This window comes from Fundulus heteroclitus, chromosome 21, assembly GCF_011125445.2.
Source record: "Fundulus heteroclitus isolate FHET01 chromosome 21, MU-UCD_Fhet_4.1, whole genome shotgun sequence".
NCBI classification, from domain to species: Eukaryota; Metazoa; Chordata; class Actinopteri; order Cyprinodontiformes; family Fundulidae; genus Fundulus; species Fundulus heteroclitus.
In genome coordinates this window covers 14,298,916-14,321,911 of record NC_046381.1, presented here as the reverse complement: position 1 = coordinate 14,321,911, position 22,996 = coordinate 14,298,916, and the positions used below count along the sequence as shown (strand labels likewise).

At 41.9% G+C, this 22,996-nt stretch overlaps 1 long non-coding RNA gene across 1 annotated transcript; it reads left to right on the top strand.

Moving 5' to 3' along the window:
• The first annotated feature begins 18,004 nt into the window (after positions 1-18,004).
• On the top strand, positions 18,005-22,539 carry LOC118556887. The gene is made up of 3 exons (XR_004927451.1): positions 18,005-18,042; positions 21,579-21,913; positions 22,008-22,539. It is a non-coding gene; the product is annotated as an uncharacterized LOC118556887 (long non-coding RNA).
• Positions 22,540-22,996: the final 457 nt, after the last annotated feature.

Genomic DNA, 22,996 nt, shown 5'->3' with positions numbered 1-22,996 from the left:
AGCATCACGGGTCGACCCAAAACAGGTAAGGAGATTTTCTCTCCATTGGCAAACCTTAGTTGTGTAGGCAAAATTGAGTGATGCTTTTGGTTTTAGGGAATCTCTTCTCAAAATATCAGAGGCTGAACAGTACAAATAGGTTTAAATAGAATTTATGTTGAAACCGAGAAATGAGAGAATGAGAGTTATCTGTATGTCCACGTCGGAAAACCGTAAAATAAGATAGAAATGATAAAAGAGATAAAAGCCAAGAAGCCGTTAAGTTGTGAGGCTGTTGAAAAATAAAATAAAAGACAATAAAAAAGATAAAATTACAAAGATAAAAAATAGTCTCGGAAGTTGGTCGCTCCCTCTCCATGACTGACGAGTCTGGGGTTTTAACACTGAGGTGGAACGTTACCTCGGAGAAAGGGGACTCTCCAAAGAAACGTAGCGATAGGAACGGCCAAGAATACAAAACCATCTAAAAGTTGAGGCTAAGACAGCAAGACCTTTAAAGTGAGCTGTAAAAGATTAAAAAAAAAGGGGCCCCAAGGGGACATTTATATTGTTCTCTAGCATCAGAACGGGGATTCTGATTGCACGACGATTAGACCGAGGTGGTATTTAAATGAATAGTTGGTTTCGTCGAGTGGAAGGGTATTAAAAGAAGACCCTCTGCGCGCGCAAGGCTGTCTGTCTTAAACGTTGTCTGTCCTGGTCGGTTTAACAATTTTATTTTGGTTTAAATGGGATCCATGGTTTGAATGATTAGAAGCTCCGGTCTGAGTCTGTCTCTGTGTGTGCGCAGCTTCGAAGTCTCTTGTGTGTGTGTGTGTGAACGGGTGGTTACGCATGCGTATGTGTGGCAGTGAATAAGCTTTGCACGTGTTCTTTTTGCGGTGGAAAAGTGCTGAGTCAGGAAGCTGTGTATAGCCCGGATAATGGCGGGAGCTTTTGATCAGGAGTTTCAGGACGACGCATGGGGATCTGCCCCTTGGAAGTCCTTAGGTGAACAAGTTGAGGCGCTGATGGGTTTTGTTGAAACGCATGAAGAGTTAGATAAAAAGACCCAGTCGGCGTGGAGACAGAAAGTGCTTGGAGCCGTTACGGCAGAAGAGAAACGGCTGGAACACAGCGAACCCCTGGGCAAGTATTTGGTGAAACAATATGCTAAAAGTAAGAAACACCTTAATGATTGCATTCAAAGACAAAAATCTGTTGGTTGGTTGCATTTTGGAAAGCGTGATCAGGAAAAGGCAGATAGAGAAGTTAAATCATGGGAAAAACTGTTGGTAATTTGGCAGGGAATTAAACATTTGTTTGAAACAAAAGAAGAAACAGTACAATCTCCTCCGCCATACAATATGAACACTACTTCTTCCGGATTGTATCCAGTTCTGGATGTTAGAGGCGGAGAATTAGTAATAGAAACGCTCCCGGCATATACTCCAAGGGGCGATATATGTTCAGATAATGCTCAACACCCGCATACGTCATTTAATGCACCACCCATATCCCTCACTCCTTTTAAGTCTTGTGAGCCTTTTCTCGCTCGAGCTGCTCGCGAGAACTCGTCTCAGTCTGTTAACAGGCCTTCTTCCCCGCCTACAGCTTGTCAGATGACGAAAGCAGGCCCTGAGGAGCATGCGTTGCACGCCCAGGACCCTGGAGTAAGACCGCCCTCTAGGGACTGTTCTTCTGTATCTTCAGAAGACACACAACCAGCAACAGGTTTAAATCATGTTGATCTTAATAAAACAGGAACTAGATTACCAGCAGTATCAACTAATGTCAAGTTTAATAACCCATGTTCATTGGAGCCTGAGGTTAATGTAAAAATGTCACTAAAAGGGATTTGGCAGGAGGACAACGCCACTGATTTGTTAAATGTGCCACTGTTGGATTTCTCCTTACAGGGAGAAACGCATGCTGAAGAAGACATGGTTGATAATAATGGGTTATTTCATTCTACTGAAGAAGCAGAATTTGCCAGGAGACAGAGAACACCACGCACTCGTGGTGTGGGAAGAAATTTAAAGGATAGCTTTCACAGCATGCATTCAATGACAACTCGTTCTCAAGGTCCCACTAGAGTGCAGATGCCTATATTACAAAATAATGTGGGCACAGAAAACTATGTCCCTTATTCATTTGGTGATGTACAAGCCCTGGTGGACAAATTGCCTAGTATTGCAGCTGGTGGCAGATTGTGGCTTGCCGAACTTGATAATCTAACTAAAGGAACTAAACTGGCTTTGGGTGATTTTAGAGCTGTTTTAGGCCGTTGTGTTCCTGCTTCAACTGCAGATGACATTGAATATGAAGCTCGAACATCCAATATTGGAGATGAAACTTTATTCTCTTCAGTTATCACTCGTTTGGGGAACGCAATTAGAGAACATTTCCCATTATCAACTCCTGCAGCGGTTCCCAAGTTTGACTGGGATCCCTTACAGCATCCAAAGGATTTCATTACTCGAGCTGAAGAGAGTTGGATTAAACACACAGGTGTAAATCCAAAAGGGGATAGTTCTAACTTGGGTGAATTATTCAGGGAAGCAGTCCTGAAAGGTGTGCCTCCTTTGGTGTCACAGCTGATGAAACAGAATCCTGAGATGCCTGGCTGTGAGTATGCCCGCTGGGAAAAACATCTTGTACATCATTTGCATGTTGCTCAGGATGCGGAGAAAAAGAAAAAACAAGAGAAAAAGGACATGCATGATCAATTAATCAAATTGCAATTATTAGACGCACGACAGCAGGTAAATAAACGTAAACAAGAAAAAACTGAACATGTAATGGTTTCGGCAGTTGCATCACCTGGGGCTCCATCCCCGATGGGGACACCTCAGTTTAATCCAATGCAAGGGGGAGGGATCCCCCCTCCTGTTTTCTATCCTCCATGTAATTACAGATCTGCGGGTTCTGCGCGTGGATTCGGATGGCGATTTGGTGGACGGCGTGGACGGTCAGGTTGGAACCGTGGTCTGAGAGCTCGAGGTGGATATGGCGGACCTGGGAGAGCACCTGTCGACATTTGCTTTAACTGTGGACAAGTTGGACACTGGGCAAGGGATTGTCAATCCCCACCAGGAGGTGAGATGGTGCCACCAAACCCTAATATGGCCCCGCCTCTGCAAGGTCAGTACCCCCAGCACGGAGAAAACTTCTATGGACAATTTTGACACATCCCTGAGAATGACTCCAGCAGCATGAGTACCACAGACCCCATGCTGCCAGCGAAGGTTGGAGAAGAACACATTAACTTTTTAGTCGACACTGGAGCTACATATTCCACTATAATCAATCAGCCATCTGCCTCTGTGCTGTCGACTAAGACTGTGTCACTAATGGGTTTCTCAGGGAAGGAACAGTGTCTGCCGATGACTTTACCACTTCCGGTGAAAGTTGGAAACCAGAAACTGCATCATTCATTCGTATGGTCTCCATCTACACCTGTTAATTTGATGGGAAGAGACTTGTTGGTTAAACTGGGAGCCGCAGTGCTTTGTGGACCTCAAGGTTTGACTGTTACCTTTCCGGACGGTTCTTCTCTAGCATGTGGTCACACTTTCCAGGATGGACAATATCTGGTTCGGCCCGTGGGGGAAGAGTTTGCTGACATCTACTGGGGACTCTTAACAGAACCTGCTGAAGCTGGTGTTCTCTCGGTGTTCCAGCTGTGGAAGCCTTGGATTCAAAGCCTAAGTTCCTACCTGACTCCACCTGATCCTCCACACGTCACTCTGTTCTACGACAGAAATCACGCAGATTGGTATGAGGAATCATTTGCTGCAGAACTTGAAGGTAACCCATGGACAGTCACATCTAAGAACATATATGTGGCCCCTGAAGGGGTGGCAGCCGCAGTGATGTTAACTCCTGAACAACAGCAATGGTATATGATGTCAGATGAAGCATTTCCTCATATTTCTCTTTCTCTCCATTCTGAGCGACAGGCCAGTGAATTAGGAGGGATGGTTAAGCGTTCCCTCCAGACTACTGATTGGGCACGGACCAGCGTCCCAGGTTTGCTGTTTTCAACTTCCACTAACACATATCAGATTGTCTGTGATGTCACTGACAAAGTTCTTTTGAAACATGAGCTTTTGACTCGACACCATGGCAGGGAACGTACCGACCATCATAAAGCAGCAGAGATGTTGGATGCTCTCCCATCACAACTCTGGGCAACCAGTCCCACGGATGTGGGATTAGTTTCATGTGCTCCAGTTTCATTTCAGGTTGCGACTGACTCTCCTATTTGGGTGAATCAGTATCCACATAAACCTCAAGCGGAGGAAGGCATTGCTGACACCATCGCAGGCCTTTTGACAGCTGGAGTTTTAGAACCCTCTGTATCAGCCTGGAACACACCCATTCTGCCAGTGGAAAAGAAACAAACTGGTAAATATCGCATGGCACATGATCTTAGAACCGTAAATTCTGTTTTGACAACACCTACAATCCCTGTACCTAACCCATATGTGGCCATTTCCAGTTTGGAGCCCTCTCAGCAGTGGTACACATGTATCGACTTGGCGAACGCATTTTTCTGTCTTCCTTTGGCTGAAGAATGCAGAGATGTTTTTTCATTCACTTATAAAGGTCGCCAGCTGCGTTACACCAGACTGCCACAGGGATTTGCCCTATCACCAGGTATATTTAATCAGGTTTTGAAAGATGTTTTGCAGACATGTCCTCTGCCAAGAAACACCACCCTTATTCAGTACGTGGACGATCTGCTGTTGGCTTCACCAACTGCTGAGATCTGTCTTCAGGCTACAGAACTGGTTCTGAGACACCTCCATGAACATGGGTTTAAGGTCAGTAAGGATAAACTGCAAATTGCCAGAAAACAGGTTTCTTTCCTGGGCCGTGTCATCTCCGCAGGAACGACCAGCATGTCCTCCAGTCATAAACAGAGCATTTTGTCACATCCTAAACCGCTGCGTGTGAAAGACATGCTGTCTTTTCTGGGATTGACTGGTTACAGCCGTAACTATATTCCTGGCTATGCAGACCTGACGCAGCCTTTGAGGGACCTCGTGAAGGCGCAAGGTATGAGTAAACTAAATAATGTTTTGATTTGGACTCAGGAGGCGGAAGAAGCATTTGTTCTGCTTAAACAACGACTTGCATCTGCTGCTGAATTGACTCTTCCAGACTACTCTATCCCATTTTTTCTTGATGTTTCTGCAACCAGATTTGCTTTAAATGGCATCTTGTTTCAGAGAACAACAGGTGACAGAAAAATTTTGATGTATATATCGGTCATGTTGGATAACGTGGAAAAACGTCACCCCCAATGTACACAATATGCAGCAGCAATAGCCAGAATGATTCAAAAGACTGCACATTTAGTCATGGGACACAGTCTAACCATTTTGACAACTCACAGTGTTGTGGCTTATGTGAATTCACAAAGCTTCACTATGACTGCACTCAGACAACACAGGCTGTCCAAAATTTTGGAAGCACCCAACATCACATTTACACATGAAGGTGTGAACATGGCAGATGGCATGACGGATGGCGAACCTCATCAATGTGAAGAATTGGTTTCCAGGATGGAGAAGGTGAGACCAGATTTAGAAGCTAGTCCTATTGAAGGCCCACAGGTGAGACAGTTGTTCACAGATGGCTGTTGTTTCAGACATGAAAGTGAAGGGCTCAGGGCAGCCTATTCTGTTGTTGAACGAATAGGCTCAGGATTTGTAACAAGGAAGGCAGAAAGGTTACAAGGACCTCAGTCAGCACAGAGAGCAGAGCTAATAGCGGTGATTGAGGCATTAAAGTTGGCAGAACATCAGGTGGTGAATGTATATTCAGATTCAGCATATGCTACAGGTGCAGTTCATGTGGAGTTATGTCAGTGGTTGAGAGCAGGATTTTTGACAGCGGGGGGTAAACCTATAAAACACGAGATAGAAATGAGAGAGCTGGCCGATGCTTTGTTATTACCGGCCAGAATTGCCGTGATAAAGTGCAAAGGTCATGATAACAGTAATTCAGACATTGCATTAGGGAATCAGGCTGCAGACCAGGCTGCCAAAGCAGCCGCTGGATATGCGCCTCAGATGATGATGGTGACGGTGGAAGATGAGCTGAGAGAAGAGTTGAGCATGAGTAACATTAAACTGTTTCAGAGCAGAGCAGCTCCGGAGGAGAAGAATATGTGGAGGCTCAGAGGAGCCTCAGAGCAGGAAGGTTGCTGGAGAGGGCCAGATGGCAGACTGGTTTTTCCTCCAGGTTTGAAACAGAAGCTTTTTTCTGAGGCACATGGTGTTGGACATGTGGGTGTCAGACAGATGATGGACAACTTGAACCATTGGTGGCATCCATTTATGTCAGATATGGTCAAACATTTTGTAAAAAGTTGTTCACTGTGTGGGCAATTTAACTCGAAGAGGACTTTGAAACCTTTGCAGGGCAGATTTCCTTTGATCACAGTTCCTGGAAAGGAAGTGATTCTTGATTATACAGACATGGTGTTCCCTGCTGGAGGCTTTAAGTATTTGTTGGTGTGTGTGGACGCTTTTACAGGATGGCCAGAGGCCTGGCCTGCTAGAAGAGAGGACAGCAAAACTGTGATAAAATGCCTCATTAACCATTACATTCCCAGGCACGGGTTCCCTGAAAAGATCAGGACTGACAATGGAACCCACTTCAAGAACCAGGACCTGCAACGAGTGGAGTCCAGTTTAGGGCTCACACACAGGTTTGGCACTGTGTATCACCCCCAGTCGCAGGGCAAAGTGGAGCGAATGAACCTGAACTTGAAAAATAAGTTGGCTAAAATCTGTGCGCAAACGAAACTATCATGGGTTGATGCCTTGCCTCTCGCTCTGATGTCAATCAGGTCTTCGGTTAATTCAACCACAGGATTTACTCCTTACGAGCTGGAGACGGGAAGAAGCTTTCCTGGGCCCCAACGTCGACCACCGGGAACTGCAGACGACCTGCAGAGTCTGACAAGTAATGAGTACTTCTCACAGTTGCAGGCTGTGCTGGAGGCGTACACCAAGGTCCGTGGACATCCCAAGGAAGGAGAAAGAGGAACGCCACCTCCGGACGTCGACTGGGTTTGGCTCAAGGTCATCAAAAGAAAGTGGTCAGAGCCGAGGTTCACGGGACCCTTCAAGGTGATCGAGAGAACCTCACATGCGGTGAGGTTGGGAGGAAAAGGTAATACGTGGTTTCATTGGAGCCAGTGTGCACCAGCAGCAGAACCTCAGAGGTCGTTGACGGAGGTTCAGGAGGTTTAAAGGAGCGGATCAGCTGATTGGGCTCAGTCAGCTGTGCATAGAACCAGACTCAGGGTCACAATAACACCCTCTGGTTCTTGACACCACAGGCAGTCTACCTGTGTGTTGAAGACCCAGCCTGCAGATTCATCACGTTGTATTGAGTGGCTGTGGGACCCACCCTTCTTCTACGAACGTCTGAAAGAAAGAAGTTGATGTCATTGTGAAAAAAAAGAAAAAAAAGAAAAACGAAAACCTTGTGATCATTTGTGGGATTTTCTATGCTTTTTATCTTTCTAGCTTTAAATATAACAAATGTTTTGATCTACTTTTTACAATATTTTTTGATCTTATATTTCTATAATATTTTGACCTGTTTGAGCTGGTACACAGTCATTAGGTTACATTTGCTGGTGAAGGACCTTTATGGTAAGTTGGTAATAGTTTTAGGATTTTGTTCAGCTGAAACGAGGGTTTATTTTTGTTTCATACTCTTTATAGATAACATTTTTTCAGGTGAAGGAGCAAGTGTTTCCTGGTCTACAGATTCGATTTTTACATTTAGAATATTCTGGTTTTTGTATGAAGTTACACATGGAGCAGAAATTGGGTACTGGATTGGTTCAGCGGCGGCTGACGTTGGGTTTATGGGTTTTACTTCTTATGTTGTGCATGCTTGTTTTCAGCATTGTTATTCGAGGAGCAGGTGCTGCTGATCCTATCAGGCGTCAGGAGCGGGCCATTCAGGATACAGATGATTGTCTGACTCAACATCGTGGTATTGAACTGCATTACACTTTGGGTACAAGGGTTGTATTTGAATTCGATTTATGCTCAGTGGTAGATTGTGGTAGTGATCCATCAATCTGGCAGGAATCTGATGTTTATGCTTGTGTATTGCCGAAGGGGGTTCCTGACTCCCCTGTACCTTGGTGCTACCGCTGGATTTATATGAGGTGGCACACCGGAAATGAGGCTGTTCCGGTGCGCCATGGGGGATTTGATAAATTATTACAACAAGCATTGTCCCTTACCAAAGGCCATCATCAGGTAGTACAAGGTGTTAATCCCATTATCCTGACCATTTCAGGGTTGAATATTAATCCTTATTTTGGGGCATACACTGGGGTTTATTCTGCATATAATAGTGGAGTTACTAAGCCCAGACCTTGTAGTATTAGTCCGTCAGGCTTTTATCTTGTCCTTGGAACAGGGGCATGGGATAACGGTCCCGTTGGTTTGATTAAACTTTCTCTACATAATGCGACTACTTCTGGAGTACAGATTCTTTCACCACAAGTGGGGAAAGCCTTGTCCTCTTCAGGAGGACTTCATGTAGATTATAATAAATTGACCCCTGGTAACATTCTTAAGAGTTCTACAGGGGATAGGAGACGTAATTTGTGGGTTTCTTGGATGGCTCAGACTGCCAGACAATATACGGCTGAGAGCTGTGTAGCATGTGCCGCAGCTAGGCCAATTTTAACAACAGAACCAGCACCTTTGTTTCCTTTTGAGGATCCTACAGGATATAATTGCATTTTGGGACTGACAAAAGGCCGCTCGGTGGGGTGTGAATACTATCATGATCTTTTCCCACCTATAAACAACGACACTATCCCTGGGCCGTTTACTCCGGGTAATCACATTAAGCAGTATGTGTGCTTTAATTTCACAGGGGAAGGGACAGAGGCTTTATCAACGTTAGGTGTGATTCCATCGGAGTGGTGTAAATTTTATTTTCATTTTCAAGGCATAGGTTCATGGGCGAGAGCTGGTTTGTATTATTATTGTGGCGGAAAACAGTTGTTTGTCCGGATCCCTTTTGACTCTGTGGGTGTGTGTGCCATGGTAAGGTTGGTGGCACCACTGTTGTTAATGGGACCGGGTTTAAACCAGGAACACTCGTTACATAGAATTAAGCGTAGTTCTGATTTTGATTTGGCACGTAATTCTCCTACATACATAGATTCGATCGGGGTCCCCAGGGGGGTTCCCGACAGGTATAAGTTGGTAGACCAGGTTGCAGCAGGTTTTGAATCCATATTCCTTTGGATTACTCCTAATAAGAATGTTGATAGAATTAATTACATACATTACAATGTGTTACGTTTGTCTAATCTGACTAGAGATGCAGTTGAGGGGCTAGCTGAACAATTAGCTCCTACCTCTCTTATGGCTGTTCAGAATAGGATGGCACTGGATATGCTTTTGGCGGAAAAAGGGGGTGTTTGCGCCATGTTTGGAGATATGTGTTGTACGTTTATTCCTAATAATACAGCACCGGATGGGTTGGTGACTAAAGCTTTAGAAGGTTTGAGGACTCTGAGTAAAACGATGCATGAACAATCAGGAATAGATAATCCTCTGGATAAATGGCTGACACAGGCTCTGGGTAAATGGAAGAACTTAATTATTTCTATGATGCTTTCTCTGTCAGTATTTTTGGCAATTTTGGTTACGTGCGGCTGCTGCTGTGTCCCCTGTTTGAGAACTCTCGCTGTTCGCTTTATTGTCACTACTCTTGAAAAGGGCACAGTTACCTCGTCTTCTCCCAATAATCAGATGTTACAGGTGGGGACAGAACCTCCTCTGAAAGATGTAAGATTGGAGTTGGTTCAGTATCATGGGGTGATATAATGTGATTTTTCCGGTATTATCCAGTTTGATTTTCTGCTGTTCTATGCATCTATATATTGTTTTGCATGTGTTTGATTTTGTGATACTGCCTTATTACTTACTGTAGTATGGTTTGGTAATATTTTTATGCTGATTATGAGTTACTCATTTATTTTTTTCTGATTTATTTCACTGTGTTGATTTGGATGTGTTTGACTTGCTAAGGTTAATTTTTGCATGCTTTGTTTCTGATGTTTGCTCCAGTATGTTTACCAAATTCACAGGTGTGTTTTTTCTGTGTCTCACAATTTTAGTTTTATGCTTCTATATTCAGTATCTGCATTTTTGTGGACTCTCTTTGTGAGAGTCCAAAGGGGGAATTGTTATGGAAATATAATCACGTATATTTAGTAAGTGTAGTTTAAAGTAATATAGATTTTAACTTTAACCCAGTGACCTAAACAGATCAGGATGTATAACAATGGTTGGATTCACACTTCAGTGAGTATGTCATAAGCAAGGAAGTATGACAGTCTTGTGAGCAGATAACTCTGTTAAAAAGTGCATGTCACAAGGTTTTACTATTGTTCCAGTTAACCCCAGGAACTGAGCTAATAGAAGAGATTAGATCTAACGGTCAAAGGTTAGGAAACAGATGTTCTCTCTCAGCAGACTGAATGTCTCATGTAGGTCCAGCCCCGCTTGGACTGTCTGTCTTAAAAGGGGGGGAATAACGTGTATGTGTTGAGACAGGCTTCAGACACAGGCAGAGAACTTAAGGTATTCGATGCTGTGATAAACGTGTAAGTGTCTCCCACTTTGGAATTCCAAATTGTAATAAATATATGTTTAACTGTTGTTTTTGCCTCTGAATTCACTGCCTTTTTTCTCTGTGTGCCAAATCTCCGACCGGGTGAGACGAGAAGGGGTGAGGGGCCGTTAGCTAAACGGGCCTCACAGGTGCCGGACTCGTTACATGTTTACTCAGTAATGTTTGGAAAAGCTTCCCAGTAAATTCTGCACCATTATCAGATCGTATATATTTTACCTTGCCGTAGGGCGCTGTGTCTGCGAAGAATTTTTCTGTTGCCTGCACAGTATCATTCTTACATTTTAGGAAATAGACAAAAACTGCACTAGAAAAGTCATCGGTAAATGACAACACATATCAATTAATTAATTAAGTTATCTGTAGCCCTCTCTAGACTGTGGATCTACTGGTCCAGCTAAATCTGTGTGAACCAGCTCTAACACAGCACTAGCTCTTTTATCTGGTTCCCTGTTCTTCCATTGGGCAAATTTACCTTGAATACACACTTCACATGGCTTTGTTGGTTTTTCATTTTTACCCTTTATATTGATTCCATCAACAACACCCTGTAAGTTTTGTATATCATCATAATTACAATGCCCCAAAACTTCATGCCAGGTTTGCATGTCATAAGAACCTTTACACTGGTCATTCAATTCATTACTCACAGTTTGTAGATAGTACAGTCTGTTGTGCTCTTTGATGGGCAACTTTGTTCCATCTCCGTGTACCAAAGCATCTTGTCCTTGCTTGAAGATCACTGTTGCCCCACTGTTTGTGGCTGCTTTTCAGAAAAAATGTCTTGTGGATAAGAGGGGATGTACAGTGCCTGCTTAAGAATTGTCTTGTGGGGGTGCCCCCTGCTGTCCATCAGGGACACCTCTGCATCTCCTCTTCGCCACTCCATTGCATCTGGTGCCATCAGCCAATTCAATGCAATGTGTCTCGGGTTTGAAGTTGTCATCAAAATCTTTAAATCTGCCAGGATCTGTGATGATATGCGAGGTTGCTCCGGTATCCACCATCAGACCTTTGGTTCTGGTTCCGTCACGCCTCCCGATCTCCTGGTCAGCATCACTCAGCCGGAAAACATATTCTTTACCGTCCTCTTCTTCAGCAGCTGTCCACGCCACGTCCTGTCTTTGTCTTCTCCTGCACTCATCCTCTCGGTGTGTGGAGTTTTCGCTAAAATTGCACCATTTCCTGCGGTGGCACATTTCAGCTATGTGTCCCTGTTGTCCGCATCTGAAGCACACCTGGTCGATGCCGTCTGCTCTCCTGTCACTCGTCCGCACCTGTGCGTGCTTTAGGCTTGATTGGACCCGGGCTTTCATGACGTTGTCCTCCGCTGCAGCCGTGCGTATTCTCTCTGTGTCTTCATAACTCCTTAATTTGCATTTAAAGTCAGAAAAGGTCATTTTATGTTCACTTTGTGTGACATAAATGATGAATGGTTTGAATGACTCTGGCAGTCCTTTCAGAATCATAGCGATGAGCAGGCCATCACTCAAAGTTTCACCTGCGTTTCTTAATGCTGTTATAGCGGCCTCAGCTCTTAGGACATAAGCTGTCACATCTTCACTGCTGACTTTTTGCAGTGAGGTCAGTTCTGTATATAAACTGATGATGCGAGGTTTACCCTTGCCAGCATAAAAGTCTCTCAAAATCCTCAGAGCCTTCCGTTCATCATCAGCAGCTTCACGCATTATTAGCGATAAACTTGCATCATCCAAGAATTAGTTAAGCTCTGCATACGCCTCTGCATATTTCGTGTCTTCAACTTCTTCTTGTCCGGCTTCCTCTTCTTTCTTTAGAATTACGTCCTTTAACCCTTGTAACCGAAGGTGGCCAAGAAACTTTGTCTCCCACAGCTCGTACTTCTCCGCATCTCCGTCAAAAACCAACCGTGACCACCGGTTACTCCCTTCTGTAGTTCTTCTGTTCATGGTGCTGTGTATTGTGTCTTTCCTTGGCGGTGGTTCACCTGCGCTTCTGGTACTCTTCACTTGGTTCTCCGTGTGTACCTGGGCCCATAACCTGTTGACAGAAGTGGCTACACAGCAGCTAGACCCGTTATCCAGAAGATAGATTTCGGCATCAGAAACAGGACTCCACACTTTGGTTGCGTTTGTGCTCTGAGAGAGGAGGGGCGGGGCATACCTGACCCACCTGAACTCGGCTTTTTATTAACCATACCACGTGACAAAACCAATTGATACATTACTTCCTTTTACAAATCTGTGAAATAAAAACATAAATCAGAGCATAAACCTTGACAAAACCCTAACAATTCTGATTGAGAAATACAGTAAGACATTTAAGGATATGCAACGTAAAGCCTCCTTACCTAGGCTGAACAACAACATTCGTCAGTTAATGAAAAAAAGAGACATTGAATTGAAAAAAATCTTTGTTCTCTAAAACTAATATTGACTTGTTAAACTTTAAAGGATTGAGAAATACAGTGGTCAGAGAATTGCGTAAAGCAAAGACAGCTTATTTTATGCAATTGATTGAAGAATCGGAAAGAAATAGTGCATCTCTTTGGAAGCATCTCAATAGCCTTACAAAACTTAAGCCTATTCCACAAAAAACAATAGCTGAGTTGGAAGTGGATGGAGTTATCAGCACTGACAATTCAGCTATTGCAAATGAATTGAACAGATTTGTTATTCAGTCTGTGGAGGGGTTTGCTGAGACTTTTGAACCAGCAACCACCTCGCAGACTTTAAAGTTTGATGAAACAGATTTTTTTCATTTTAAAGAGGTTAGTGAGGAAAAAAGTACGTATAACTATTAATAAATTAAATAAATCAAAGACAAAGGATGCATTTGGGTTGGATACTGCATTTGTTAAAACTTATTGCTCTGCCTTAATTAAACCAATAACCCACCTTGTAAATCTCTCCAACAGAGTGGGTAAATTCCCACAAAGTTGGAAACAAGCTATTATTACACCGATTTTCAAGGTTGGAGCAAAGAGCCAAGCAAGCAATTACAGGCCAATCTCAATACTGCCAGTTTTATCTAAAATTTTAGAGAAAGTAATTACAGAACAGTTAGTAGAACATCTTGAAAGTAATAAACTTATAAATTCTAAGCAGTTTGGATTTAGAGCAGGGTATTCTACAGAAATGGCTAATTGTTACCTTACCGAGAACATTAAGAGTAAGCTGGACAAGGGTAGTGTTGTGGGAGCAGTGTTCATAGACCTAAAAAAGGCCTTTGACACTGTGAACCACAACATACTCTTGAACAAACTTTCAACCTTCAAACTATCAGAACATACCATTGGTTGGTTTGCTTCATATTTGGAGCATAGAGAGCAACGTGTTAAAATAAACACAGAGCTTTCAAAACCATTACAATCTACAATGGGTGTTCCACAGGGCTCCATTCTGGGGCCTCTGCTCTTTAGTTTATACATAAATGATTTACCTACATGCTGTCAGTCAGCCAACTGCCAAATGTATGCTGACGACACAGTAATTTATGCAGCAGCTAAGACACCAACTATCGTTGCACAGACCCTTACCAAGGAAATGAAGAGTATATCCATATGGCTTAAAGAAAATCATCTGACGCTTAACGTCAAAAAGACGGTATCTATGTGCTTCTCAATAAGAGGGAAAGCAAAATGTACCATTAAATTAGATCAAGAAGCGATAGTGGAAGTTGAGGAATTTAGATTTTTAGGCATTATTCTGGATTCCCAACTTAAATTTAATAAACACATTAATAAACTCTGTAAGACCTTCTGGATAAATCTAAACTGTTTTAGAATGATAAGGCAGCATATATCTGTTAAAGCAGCTTTGCTGTTCTTGCATGCCATGATACTTTCTCATTTATCTTATTGTGTTACTGTATGGGGCCAAGCCTCCCAGACAACAGTTAAACCTATTTTATCACTATACAAACAAGCATTGAAAATTATGGATCAGAAACCAACTAGGTGGCATTACTGTTTGATTGTACAGAAATATAAGCTTTTAGATTTTGATAGTTTTATTAAGTTTTCTTTTCTTAAGATGATTTTTAAATGCACAAACAATATAGCTCCAGCCGTACTCTGTCCTTTTGTGACAAAAATAAATACACGGAGAGTTAACACTAGGAGAGCAGCGGGTGGCAACTCTATAGCAGAGGGGCGCAAAACCACTTTTGGACAGTCAAGTTTCTCAGTGATAGGGATCCGTCTTTGGAATGATTTACCAACGGAAATAAAAATAGAAACTGACCTGAAAACATTTAATAGAAAGGTGAAACATTGGCTGAAAGAAAATCAAATATGTGAACATTGAGTCATTATGATTATGTTGGATGTGAGGTGTTGTTTTGTGTAATGTTGTTAGGATTGTGTAAAATGTTAATGGTTGTCTTTTATAATGTATTTTATATATGATTGTGCAATGTGAGCTACGTTTTAGGAAAATGTATTTTATAAAGGCCTGACTGGGGACTGGGGTTGCAAATTAGCCTATAGGCTAGAAACCTTTCATGCAACACATCTACACATTTTGTTATGGCTCTGTCTATTACAATGAATGCAATAATGTGCGCTGCATTGTCCCTGACAAATAAACTAATAAAAAAAATAAAATAAAAAAAGCCAGATTAAAATGCCAGTAGGCGCTTTTAGGTAAAATGTTTGTGATAAAAACATTCCCTAAAAGCAAAGAGTGGTCTGTAAATCTACTGGTAAAATCTGACATGTTTTAAACACATTAAAATGATGTTTAAAACAATAAAAACGATCAATACGTGCTAAAGAGAGGCAGTTTTCTTTACTGTGGGACCAAGTGTACTGTCTGGAGCCTGTGTGCATCCTCCTCCATACATCCACCAGGCCGTGGGATGAGACCAGCTGCTGCATGGCTTGTTGGGAGGCTTGATGAGGCTCTTTGTGATTCCGGTCTAACAATTCATTTTTCGTACAATTAAAATCCCCACCTAAAAAAACGTCAGACCCGCAATCTCCCAACCTCTCCCCAATTTTCTCTAAAAAATGCTTCCTCTCTGCACCGACGTTAGGAGCATAAATATTGAACCACGTTAAAATGGTCAAATTGAGCTTTTACTAAAAGACACCTTCCCTGGACGATACTTTCTACATTAAAAGAGTTCGGGGTAAAAGCTGAGGAAAAGAGGAGGCCCACCCTAGAACTCTGGAAGGTGCCGTAGCTAAAAAAAGCTTCTCCTTTCCATTCCTTGCACCAGTCTGCTTCATTGTTAAGATCACTGTGCGTCTCTTGTAAAATTAAAACACTGATTCTTTTCTGTTTTGCTATTTCATAAATCATGGTGCGTTTAACAGCCTCCCTAGCTCCATTAACGTTTAAAGAAGCTATTTTAAAATTATCCATGTTGGGTAAAAGGCTAAAAACAACACAACTGTAATGTTCTGTTCTGGTTTATGTTTATTTGGTTAAATTTAGCTCTTTCCTGTTTTGTGTGTTCTGTTTAGGCTTATTTGTATCTTTAGACTTGTTCTGTTTGCTCCCTTGATCATTTCCACCTGGTTTTAGTTAATTGGTCCCTCCCTGCTACATTGTCTGCCCGCCTATTTAAACCTCTCTTAGTTTTCTGTTTGTTGCCGGGACTTCGCATTCTTTTCGTTGGTAAGAGCCTCCAGTATTTTGGTTATGTCTGACCAGTTCTTGTTTTTTGACTCTGTCCAGTTTCGACGTCTGTTACGTTATCGGTCTGGAACCTGTCTGTTCGCCTGTCAAATTCCCTCACCCCCCTTCAATAAACACCACAAAAGAAATACTATCGCGTCTGGCTAAACTCTGGGTTCATCTCCACACAATTCATCACAGTAAGTCCCGGCCATAAAGATGAACCGTTCGCTAAGACACCTTCTCTGCTCAGGAGCTGCTACGTTGCACGAGCCAGGTATACCATCCAACATGCCGGCTCTCGACGCACACTCACCACAAGCCTCCAGTCTGTCCTCCTCGGAGCGCTCCCGTCCAGACTTGGATTTTTTCCTTGAGGTGCATGCGGACGTGGTGCGGGACATCCGTCCGGATCTTTTTCCGGATCCGATGCAGCTCCTCTCTCTATACGAGGAGCCGCCAAGACCGCCATCGGCTACAGCGGTTGCGTCCCGTCAAGATGCATCTACCCTCCAGCAAGGTCCGCCGGCTCGCCGCCAGAGAAAGAGGCGCTCGCTTGCCGGCCATCCATCCAGCATAGGCGGGAAGCCGCCCGACGAGCCAGTCCGGTCTCACCCGACTGCCGAACCCCTGGCTCAGCCCACTTCCGGTCCAGTAGACAGGAGTTCCTCGCTTCCCAGAGCCAAGAGGCCCACAGTTCCCCCTGCTGGTGACCGTGACTCCGAGTATCTGGCACTGGAGAATAAAATAAGAACTTTTGTATGGGGCTAAAATAGTAGCTTTAACATTTGCAAATGTGTGTGGAGAGTTGTGTGTCTGTATCTCGATTTGTGCGTGTGCAGTGGGATTTGTAAATGTGTGAGAAGATTTGAGTGTCTGTACAACAATCTGCAAATGTGTAAAACTACTTGTGTGTAATCCGTTTTGCAAATGTGTAAAAAATCCACAAATCTGTATTCAGATCTGCAAATGTGCAGAGATTTGCAAATGTGTAAAAAATCCACAAACCTGTATTCAGATCTGCAAATGTGTACAGAGATTTGCAAATGTGTAAAAAATCCACAAATCTGTATTCAGATCTGCAAATGTGTACAGAGATTTGCAAATGTGTAAAAAATCCACAAATCTGTATTCAGATCTGCAAATGTGTACTGAGATTCGCAAATGTGTAGATCAATCTGTAAGCACACACAGAGACACTTGTGTCTGAAGTGTTTTTGCTTCAAGACCCAGAAATACAGACAAATCATTGGTTACAAGTCAAGCGGTTTTTCGGTTGGCTCTCTTTACACACGTGATTTTTGCTACTGTTCTGCCGCGTGAGATGCACAAATGCGTGGAAGGATTTGTATGCGTATCTTTTCGATTTGTGTCCCCTTGCGCAGACTCACAGGCTCAAAGGCTCACATACTGCCCTGAGCGCAGGCTCACAGGCAAACAGGCTGCCTCTTCCGGCTGTGGTAGGTCACGTGACTTTCTAGGATTTTACCAAAGCGTTTTGCTTCCAGACGGCTGATAAGGCAACTTGTTACAACTATATAACTTTCTCCCTTTAACGGCAAAGGTTTCTTGTTTTAATGAGAGACTTATCTTGCTAAAACCAGATAATTGTCTCATCATAACAACGCAACATACCCCGGCATCAGCTCGCGGGATATTTGAGTGTCATGGAGAAGAGGAGAGACGGAGGGGCGCCTTTTATTTCTTTTTAAAAAGTCGTCATTTGTCGGAGGAATGTATTTCTGCACTGAGGAGTGACAAGGTAAGTCGTGCATATACAGCAAGTCCTCTACTTGAAATTTTATCAATTCGGCAGTTATTTATATTTAACAACTATGCTATGGAAACACAAGTTGCAGCCCTGTAGTACAGTCTCTGGCTCTGTTTACACGGTGAAAACAGGTTTGCGTTGCCTTTGTACTCTCCATTTACACACTACAAGGTTTAACTGTTGCTTAGGGGGGGCTTTTAGCTATAGCTGTGGGTTTATTTACAACAGTTTGCAGCCGAAACAGTCCTCCGCCAGCCGCTGTTTTCTTCTTCTGGGCAATTTGACCCGGAGCTTGAAAAATCACAGCGCTACTAGTGGTGCGTCATGGGAATTACACCGTTTAAGTACTCTAAACAGGGCCTGTGACTGCAAAAGTACCTATGCCTTTATGTATTTGAATTAAATGTAATTAAAATAAATTTAAATTCGACACTCGTAAGGCTAATTAAAAGTATGTGTATTCTACACAATAAAAGTGAGGCTAGATAAAGCTACATTTATCCATATTTTATTGTGTCAAAACAAAGTGATGAATACAGAGCTTTCTAATGTGACTATTCACAAGCCAGTAAAGGACAGCTATTTATATCAGATCCATTAATAAACCCAGTCAACTACTGCTTTATGCTTTAATAAGGAGAAAAGCAAAAACTGATAATCGATTATTATTGCTGCAAATTCAAAAGTTAATATCAGAATTTATCAATAAAAGCACCTGGCAGGAAGGCACAACTGTTCTCAGTTTATTAGTTGTTGCATTTGTTTTTTCTGATGTCTTTTTAAACTTACTTTTCAATTCAATTCAATTTTATTTATATAGCGCCAAATCATGAAACATGTCATCTCAAGGCACTTTACAAAGTCAAGTTCAATCATATTATACAGATTTGGTCAGATTATACAGATTGGTCAAAAATGTCCTATATAAGGAAACCAGTTGATTGCATCAAAGTCACGACAAGCAGCATTCACTCCTGGGGAAGCGTAGAGCTACAGGGAGAGTCGTCTGCATTGTCCATGGCTTTGCTGCAATCCCTCATACTGAGCAAGCATGAAGCGACAGTGGGAAGAAAAACCACCCATTAACGGGAAGGAAAAACCTCCGGCAGAACCGGGCTCAGTATGAACGGTCATCTGCCTCGACCGACTGGGGGTTACAGAAGACAGAACAGAGACACAACAAGAGAAACAAAAAAGCACAGAAGCACACATTGATCTAGTAATCTGTTCTACATTAGATGGAAGTAGCGGGTGAGCCGTCTTCTCTGGATGATGTCACAGTTAACAGAACGCCAGACCAGGTGTACCTACTATGAAGAAAAAGAGAGAGAGCAAAAGTTAAAAGCTGAAATTACGACAGTCATTTCAATGTAATACAATGCAAAACTGGAGAACAGTAGACTGAAGAACAGTAGAAATCAGTAGAGTGAGAAAATAAGACCCTGATGTCCTCCAGCAGCCTAGGCCTATCACAGCACAACTATAGAGATAGCTCAGGGTATGAGCCACTCTAACTATAAGCTTTGTCAAAAAGGAAAGTTTTAACATTAGTCTTAAAAATAGATAGGGTGTCTGACTCACGGACCAAAACTGGGAGTTGGTTCCACAGGAGAGGAGCCTGATAGCTAAAGGATCTGCCTCCCATTCTACTTTTAGAGACTCTAGGAACCACCAGCAGACCTGCAGTCTGAGAGCGAAGTGCTCTGTTAGGAACATACGGGGTAATCAGAGCTCTGATATATGATGGAGCTTGATTATTAAGGGCTTTATACGTTAGAAGGAGAATTTTAAATTCTATTCTTGATTTAACAGGAAGCCAATGAAGGGAAGCTAAAACAGGAGAAATATGATCCCTCTTGTTGATTTTCATCAGAACTCTTGCCGCAGCATTTTGAATCAGCTGAAGACTTCGAACTGCATTTTGTGGACTTCCTGATAGTAAAGAATTACAATAGTCCAGCCTTGAAGTAACAAATGCATGGACTAGTTTTTCAGCATCACTCCTGGACAGAATGTTTCTAATTTTGGCGATATTCCGGAGGTGAAAAAAGGAAACTCTGGAAACCTGTTTAATATGGGATTTAAATGACATGTCTTGGTCGAAAACAACACCAAGATTTTTAACTTTATTACCAGAGGCCAAGTTAATGCCATCCAGATTAAGGGATTGATTAAGAACTTTATTTTTTGAAGACTCTGGCCCAAAGATTACAACTTCTGTCTTGTCAGAATTTAAATGCAGGAAATTTAAAGTCATCCAGCTTTTGATGTCATCAAGACATGACTGCAGTCGAAGTAACTGATTGGATTCATCAGGATTTATGGATAAATATAGCTGAGTGTCATCAGCATAACAGTGGAAATTAATCCCATGCTGTCTGATAATTCTGCCAATCGGAAGCATATATATAGTAAATAGAATTGGTCCAAGGACTGAACCCTGTGGTACTCCACAAGTGACCCTAGAGTTTGAGGAAGATTTATTATTAACATGAACAAACTGGAATCTGTCTGACAGATAAGATTTAAACCAGCCTAATGCTTTTCCCTTAATCCCTACAGTATGCTCAAGTCTTTGTAGGAGAATATTGTGATCAACTGTATCAAATGCAGCACTGAGATCTAACAGGACAAGTATAGACACAAGTCCATTATCTGAGGCCATGAGAATATCATTGGTGACCTTCACCAGAGCTGTTTCAGTGCTATGATGAGCTCTGAAGCCTGACTGAAACTCCTCAAGTAGGTCATTACTTTGTAAATGTTCACATAGTTGATTAGCAACTACTTTCTCAAGAATTTTAGATAAGAAAAGAAGATTAGATATAGGTCTGTAATTTACTAACTCATCTTGATCAAGAGATGGTTTCTTAAGTAAAGGTTTAATAACAGCTACTTTAAAAGCCTGTGGTACATATCCATTTACCAAGGATAGATTAATCATGTCTAAAATAGGACCACTGATCAGAGGGAATACCTCCTTAAACAACTTGGTTGGGATTGGGTCTAACATACAGGTAGAAGGTTTAGATGAAGCTAAAATTTTAGATAGCTCAGAAAGCTCTACTGCTTTTAAACAGTTCAGATACTCAGAAAAGAAAACAGATCTTAATCAACAACATTGTTGCATTGCAGTCTAGGTTTGAGCAATTAAACATTGATCCAGTCTAACCTTTAATCACAATTTTAAACAGTAGCTATTCTCCTTCTGATGGGAATTCTGTAAAAGTACTTTTTAAAATTCCCATAAACAAAAACATTAAGGAGGACCAGGATTAAGATAGCTACATTAAAAATACAGCCAGAAAAGCATGAATGTTCTCTTTTGCATCTTAGAATGCCTGTGCATTTGATCTGACACAAAATTTAAATACTTGAAAACTTTGAATTTGGAATATTTAGCTTCTCACATTTAGCAGAACTAACGTGCTCAATTTTTAGAAAGAGTAAATTAATTGTTATTTTTACCTTTTGTTTAAAATAAAAAACTTGAAAGAACGATAACAAAATCTCTGCTGTGTTTACAGGTTGGCATCTCTAAAGCTGAATACATGGATGGTGCTGTCCAAAAGTTACTACTGGATATTTTGTTTCAGAGGTTGAGAAAAGAGGGGGTACCACAGCCAGAATTCATATCGACATGGAGACAGAGAATGGTACAATGAAAGACATTCAAAGATTTTTGCGTCTTGATGACAGCTATCCTGAAAACTACTTCATTGTGGGATCCAGCACCCACAGCCAGCACATCAACAGCCAGTACTGGATGAACCTTTTTCAAAAACTGAAGAATACAGATTACTTTACTGGTGACTTCTTGGATAAGCAGCCAATTCTACTCACCTGTTTAAATATCACTGAGGTGTGTTTGAATGTAAAAGATAAATACTATATGATATATGCTTTTAAATATGGAGTATGTACTTTAAGAACTTGTTTATTTTCTTGTCTTTCAGGAAGAACTCTTAAAGTGGTTCACTTATGGAACATAATTCGTAAGATTAGAGATACTATTGCTCCAAGTTGCCGGTCCTACATGATGTATACCCTTCCACGGCTTTTTGGTGAACAAGACAATCTCATACAGGTTTCTGAGCAAGCGGCGGGAACTTGCACAGTCCAACGTCTTCAGAGGACCGTTCACACGTGATGAGACAGTTCGAAGGATCATACCTTCTGATGACAGAGAACTTTCTTCATGCACCGTCCACACATGATGAAACAATTGAGTTATGCTTATTTTTAAGAGCTAATATACGCACAAACCTGTGACACGTGTGATATTTTCTTGTAAAAAAAAGAGTTTGTGGAGCAAATGACCTTGTGAGCCTGTTCAGAATGAACCTGTCACTTTCCCACACAGTCAGAAATAGGCAGCTGCAGACCCCACAACCCATAAAGGACAGGCAGTCAAAGAAATACAGATGGAGGGGAAAAAAAACAGACCTCTGTTTTCTTCGATTCCCATGTACTTAAAGGTTTCATCATGACGTACATACTTTTTGAATTTTGCTGCTAGGTTTTATATTTTCTGTGATTCTTGTTGTGTTTGACAGTAAATATATGCTGCTACATATATTAGGACAATAACAAGAAATCTAACTTCACATTTGCCTTGTGATCTATCATGCAGGACACAAAATGTTTAAATGACATGTTCTGTAAACCCCACCACTGCTCCTCATATTCAAGACATACTTTTTATATTTATAACAGCAAGACTTATAGTTCTCTGTTACTGAACACTGAGACCCAAGTTATGTACTGTTTGACAATGACGATATGGTCGAATGATATATGAAAACCTTTAATGAATCTTTGGTAAAAACCCATTACAAAATGAAGTGTTATGGTTTGTGATCAAACCAACTCATTCTTTCCTTAGAAACATAACATTATACTGCAATGTTACATCAACTCACAGAAGAACATACATTAAAAGTAC